At 44.3% G+C, this 5,693-nt stretch overlaps 1 long non-coding RNA gene across 1 annotated transcript; it reads right to left on the reverse strand.

Moving 5' to 3' along the window:
- Positions 1–2,556: 2,556 nt before the first annotated feature.
- Positions 2,557–5,316, reverse strand: LOC142875429 (uncharacterized). The gene is made up of 3 exons (XR_012922782.1): positions 4,886–5,316; positions 3,402–3,574; positions 2,557–3,313 (listed from the first exon to the last, which is right to left on the reverse strand). It is a non-coding gene; the product is annotated as an uncharacterized LOC142875429 (long non-coding RNA).
- Positions 5,317–5,693: the final 377 nt, after the last annotated feature.

A 5,693-nucleotide genomic window follows, 5' to 3' on the forward strand; every position in this document is an offset into this window, starting at 1 on the left:
TAGCCTAGGCAACAAAGCGAGACTCTGTCTCAAAAAAACAAAAAACAAAAAAAACAAAACACTGGTATAACAAATCTTACTGGTACGTGACATTTGTGATTCCACTCAAAAGTAAGTGTTTCTTTCAGCCACCTTAGAGAGCGGGGCATCCTTCACTTGTCTGCTGTGCATAATGCAGCCTCACGGGGACTAGCACAAATATTGTTTCTTTGATCATAAAATTTGATTCAATGGTTTTTAAATTTTATTTTTTATAATATTACAGGCTAAAGCCATTGTAAGAAAAAGATATAAATGTTGTATTCTTGTATAATTCAACTATGTGATTTTTTGATTGAATTTTTTTTTGAACCTTAATTTTTCATGCTTGTCAGTCTGTGCCAGGGTCTTAAAATCATTTAACATAGGCTCCTTTTTTATTTAATTAGTGTTAAATGAAAACTCATGAATACTTCATGAAGTCCAATTCATCACACTTTGTTAATTCAGTATTCAGTAAGTCTGAATAGCATCTCTCAACTAATGGAGCTTTTTGATCATGAAACAAGAAAAACAGCTATTTTAGGCTTGTGAATTCAGAGCTTACGGCTTTTAGCTTAGTTGAATGTGGAAAGTTCTACGTGTTTGTCCAGCATATTTTAAAATATTGAGAGATAGCCAGACTGTAATTTGGAAGGTAACTGTTGCTGGTGTGAGTTAATTCATGACTTTTAAAGGAAACATAATATGTGTGTGTGTGCATGTGTGTGTATGTGTATATATATATATACATACATACATATACATGCACACAAACAGCAAGAGAGAATGAATGTGTGCTTAATTAAAGCTCCCTAGTAATGGTATGACTTATTCTCAGTTTTGATTCAAAGAATCAACTCAATCAAGGGTTTGGATTTTTTAAGCCTATAGTAAGAGTCACACAAACTGACAAGGCTGCCCTGTCCCATAAAGTAGCCACTAGCTACATGTGTGTATTTAATTAAAATTAAAATTCAGTGCCTCAGACTCACTGGCCACATCTCAGGTGCCCAGTAGCCACATGTAGCCAGCCACAGCTACTGGGTCAGCTTGCTAGGGCTGCCAGGGTGGCTTAAAGCAATAGGAACTTATTCTCTCACAGTTCTGGAGGCTGAAAGTCTGGATCAAGGTGTCAGCAGGGCCATGCTGCCTCTCAAGCATCCAGACAACTCTGCTCGCCTCATCCTTGCTTCTGCTGGTTGCCAGCAATCCTTGATGTGCCTTGGCTTGCAGATGCATCACTCCAATTTCTGTCCCTCTGTTCACTAGCCATTCTGTTTGTCTGTTCCTGTGTCATCTCATCTTATAAGGACGCCAGTCTTACTGGATTTAGAGCTAATCCTGTACGAACTCAATTTATTAATGATACATCTGCAAAGACCCTAGAGTTAGAACCTACACGTGTCTTATAGGCACACAGTTCAACCCACGACAGCTACCACATTGAACAGTGTAGTTACAGAACATTTCCATCATCACAGTATGTCCTATTGGACAGCACTGCAGTGAGGCAATTTAAAAAATTAAAATGTGTCATGCTTTGATACATTTTTAGGTTTCTGTATAATAAAACACCAGTGGAACATTAGTGGCAACTTACTTTGAGATGTGGTTTCTCATTGTATGTAATTCCCATTGTGCAAGCTAGTTTCATCTTTAAGTGCAGTTATGCATATGTGTGCATTTGTAGTATCTCATTACTGTGTCAGCTTCCTAGTCGTGTTATGATTTACAGTTAAGCTATGTGCAGACATGAAGCTTCCTTAAAGAACAATTTGGCTGAAAGATTAATTTAGAAATATTTACACAGGATTCCTGATATTTTATTAATTTTTTAATATTGCATCTTAAATTTTTTCCAAGTTTCTAGTTATTCTAGTTGCATGTTTATTTTAATCAAATAGAAAAAAATCTTTATAAATTTATCAGTAACACTCTGAATCTATAGCAATAAAGGATTTTAATGCGTCTCTCAAAAGAAGTCTACCCCAAAACGAAAAGTTTTAATATATTAATTCACTTATAACAATAATAAATGTTACATTTTTTTACATTACATTTTTTTAATCTCAGAGTATTATAGGGGTACAAACACTTTGGTTACTTCTGTTTAACATAGAGCTGGTGGATAACTCACATGAATAAATCAGCCTACCCTTTTAAAGATTTTTTTTATTCCTTTATTGTTGTATTTTTCAGGGTTATTTTGATTACTAGGTTTTTTTCCCTAGTACTTCTAGTCTACTAGCTACTTCTAACCTACATGTCAATGTCCTCAACACAGATCTTTTGGCATTTCAGTGGAGGCTTGTTATTTAGATACTGAGAGGTTAGGACCTCTTCACCAAAAATTGGTTGCAGACTCCCCACCCCCGTCCCCCACCCTGCCAGCCAGCAGAGTTTGCCGTGGTGGGAGATCTGCAGGAGTCCCTGACGACCAGCAGTGGCCATGCGAGTCCTGCACGAGCATCTGGGCGACCCCTACAGAAAGTAAGAATGACTGTCTCAGGTCTTCCTGATTTTCTGTCTGTCCTCGGGAGCCACGTGGTGATTTACTTAATACCCTTACACTTGTCGTTTTACTAAGACCAGAAACATAATCAGTGCGTGGCCAACTGTATGCAATTAAGTCTTCGGCATCTACAGCAGCTGGTGGTTATGCTCAGAGTAATCAATATTTCTGATACAGGCACTAATGATTCTGTTGGGAAAGTTTGGAAATAAAGGAACGAACCAGGTTTAGAAGGAGAATGTGGAGAACGGTCTGACCTTATATTGTAACGAGTGGGTTATTCCATTCTATCACCCATTCATTGTCTCTGTAGAGATACGGGAACTGGTTGGTGCAACTCAGCATTATAGATGTGTGATGGATCGTGCACCCACCTGTCTGCGGGCTGCTTATCCGGCCACTTGGGGCCACCTGGAACACAGACGCGGCATCAGAATGGCAGGCAGGAAGGAAACAGCTGCCACTCGGCAGCTAGAGTGGGCTGGAATCCACGCACTCGGGCGGCTGCCTTGCTCCTGGGAGTGGGGTGTAGGGAAGAGCGGGGGCTTTGCAGAGATGTGTCTCTGAAGGAATTGGCACCAGAGTAAGCAGAAACAGGGAACCGGAAGTGACGTGCTAGGGGAAGGGTGCACGTCGTGTCCTGCCGGCTCTCGCTGATGCACAGACGACAACAGCCGGCAGCACATGTGCCCCGGACAGTGGTGGGTAGGGGGGCGCCCTTGTCACACCTGCAGCAGCCCTCTGACCACCTTGCACGAGCGACTGCATCCTGTTACTAACCTGTGTAAGTTCAAAGAAAAAGAAAAGGTGGGAGGAACCCGGACTTGAAAGGCCAACCAGACTGTGTTCAAGTCCCAGAATCACTCACTGATTTCGTGACTTTGGGCAGGGGCTGCAAGGTCAGCCAACCGCGGCTTCATTTTCGGGAGTGGCGAGGTGGGCAGGCTGGTAGGAGTGAGATCTGCCAGTGTAGACGGCTCAGCTCACAGCCGTGCTGATCCGCTGCTCTTCACGCCAGTATACTTTGCCCAAAGCAGGTGTCTACCAAAAAGAAAGGCAGTATTAATAAAACTCAAGTTTTTTTTTTATTTCTTTCTTTTTTTTTTTTTTTTTTTTGAGACAGAGTCTCACTTTATTGCCCAGGCTAGAGTGAGTGCCGTGGCGTCAGCCTAGCTCACAGCAACCTCAAACTCCTGGCTCAAGCAATCCTCCTGCCTCAGCCTCCCAAGTAGCTGGGACTACAGGCATGAGCCACCATGCCCGGCTAATTTTTTGTATATATATATTAGTTGGCCAATTAATTTCTTTCTATTTATAGTAGAGACGGGGTCTCGCTCTTGCTCAGGCTGGTTTCGAACTCCTGACCTCGAGCAATCCGCCCGCCTCGGCCTCCCAGAGAGCTAGGATTACAGGCGTGAGCCACCGCGCCCGGCCTAAAACTCAAGTTTTAAAAAACATTTTTAAGTTTCAAAAAACATTATGGAAAAATAGGTCAACTCTACCAACCCAAGGCTTGGGATTCTAAACATCTCAACGGCCCCTGAGCCCACCGTAGTTGCAGGCCAGCCGGACAGTTGGCGTCGAGAATGACAATGCCGCATTGTATGGCATAATGCAATTTAAATAAAGTTAAACTTTAAATATTAAGTTAAAGCAATAAAAAAGTTTCTATTACTGGATAAATATAGTAATCTGCAAAATTCACAGCACTAGAAAGCCCTTCAAGACTGTGGAATCGGAATCCATGTTAAATACCCGCTCACAAAGAATACTCCAGTGTGGGACGGGTGAAAACTCTCCCCTGGCCGCCTGTCTCTAACAGAATGTGGATAAACAATGATTCACAGGAACCTGAGGAGGGAGCCTCACTCCAGTGGGGCCGCCATTCAGGATTTCCTTGGCATAATGGGGGAATAAAATGGGGCTGGGGCCTCGGTACAATTATGCACATTTTTGTTTGTTTTGTTTGAGACAAAACTAAACAACAGGATATCTGGAAAACCGGCGGCCTTCCCCGGCCGCGCTGATTGCCTGGCCCGGCAGGTCGCCATATCCAGTTACAGCCGAGCTGATAATGACTGGACTGTTTCCATCTTGCCCCCAGCCGCGCTGGCTTTGCTCCCTCCTCCTGCGTTGTTTTTCTGCATGAAGGCAAATTCTGGAGGAGGCATGACATCTTAAAACCGGCTTTTCACAGAGCCACACAGGATAGCCTAAAACCATCGTCAAGTAGGTTAGGAAATCAAAAGGCGAGTTTTGGAGAAAGGACAAATGGCGACATTGTGTAGTGCTCTGGGATGCTGCCTAAGGGGGTGGGGGCCGGGGCCGGGAAGTGAGGTGGAAGATAAATACCTGGAAACAGTTCTGTGGCATTTAACAGAAAAAACAAAAAGTTTATATATTTGAATAGCAGTTTTCTTCAGTCCCATTAAGCACGAAAAGTGGATTCCGGTGAGTGCGGGGCCGTGCGTGGCGGTGGGCCCGCGTGCCTGCACTCCACGTCCCGAGCCTTGTCCGAAACGCTCTGGTCCCAGATCTCGTCCTAGCTGCTGTCCCCAGAGCCCCCGTGGAAGAGGGCAAGTTGGAACCGCAGCGGTGACTCTGCTGTCCAGGAGCGGCCCTAGTGCAGGGGACGCTGGCTGTGACCCGACCTTGACCGAAAGTAAGTGGCTGTGGGGAAAGAGGCTTTCTGGAGTGCCTTCCTCCTCGTTGGCGCAGTGTTTGCTCCGTGCCCGTTTGGGTGCACAGTGGAGAACGCCGTCCCCTTCCCTCCTGCTGCCCTGTCGGTGTCGTTTGCCTGGAAGCCACCAGGGGGCAGAAGAGGCTTCCTTGCTTGGTTTTTCTTTTTTTTGGACTTCTGACTAAATCTACATAGAAAGGCAAACCCTTCCTTCTTTGTCCATCAGGTCGATGTTTTTGCTGTAAATTATATTTTCCAATTTTCCATATCATTGATTTTTGTCAGATTTGGGTGGTCTTGGAATTAATTCTTCCTTCTGCAACTAAGGCAATTGTGAGAAGGACGTGTTCATATAAGCAGTGATTTCTGCTGATTAATGGGCTAGCTATGCGATCCCATGCCCGACACCATGTCCCACCTCCTGTGTTACTCTCCACCCACCCAGGCTGGCTGGGAAGTGCAGCCCTGGGTTCTTTTGTT

The sequence above is a fragment of the Microcebus murinus genome, chromosome 14 (assembly GCF_040939455.1).
Source record: "Microcebus murinus isolate Inina chromosome 14, M.murinus_Inina_mat1.0, whole genome shotgun sequence".
NCBI classification, from domain to species: domain Eukaryota; kingdom Metazoa; phylum Chordata; class Mammalia; order Primates; family Cheirogaleidae; genus Microcebus; species Microcebus murinus.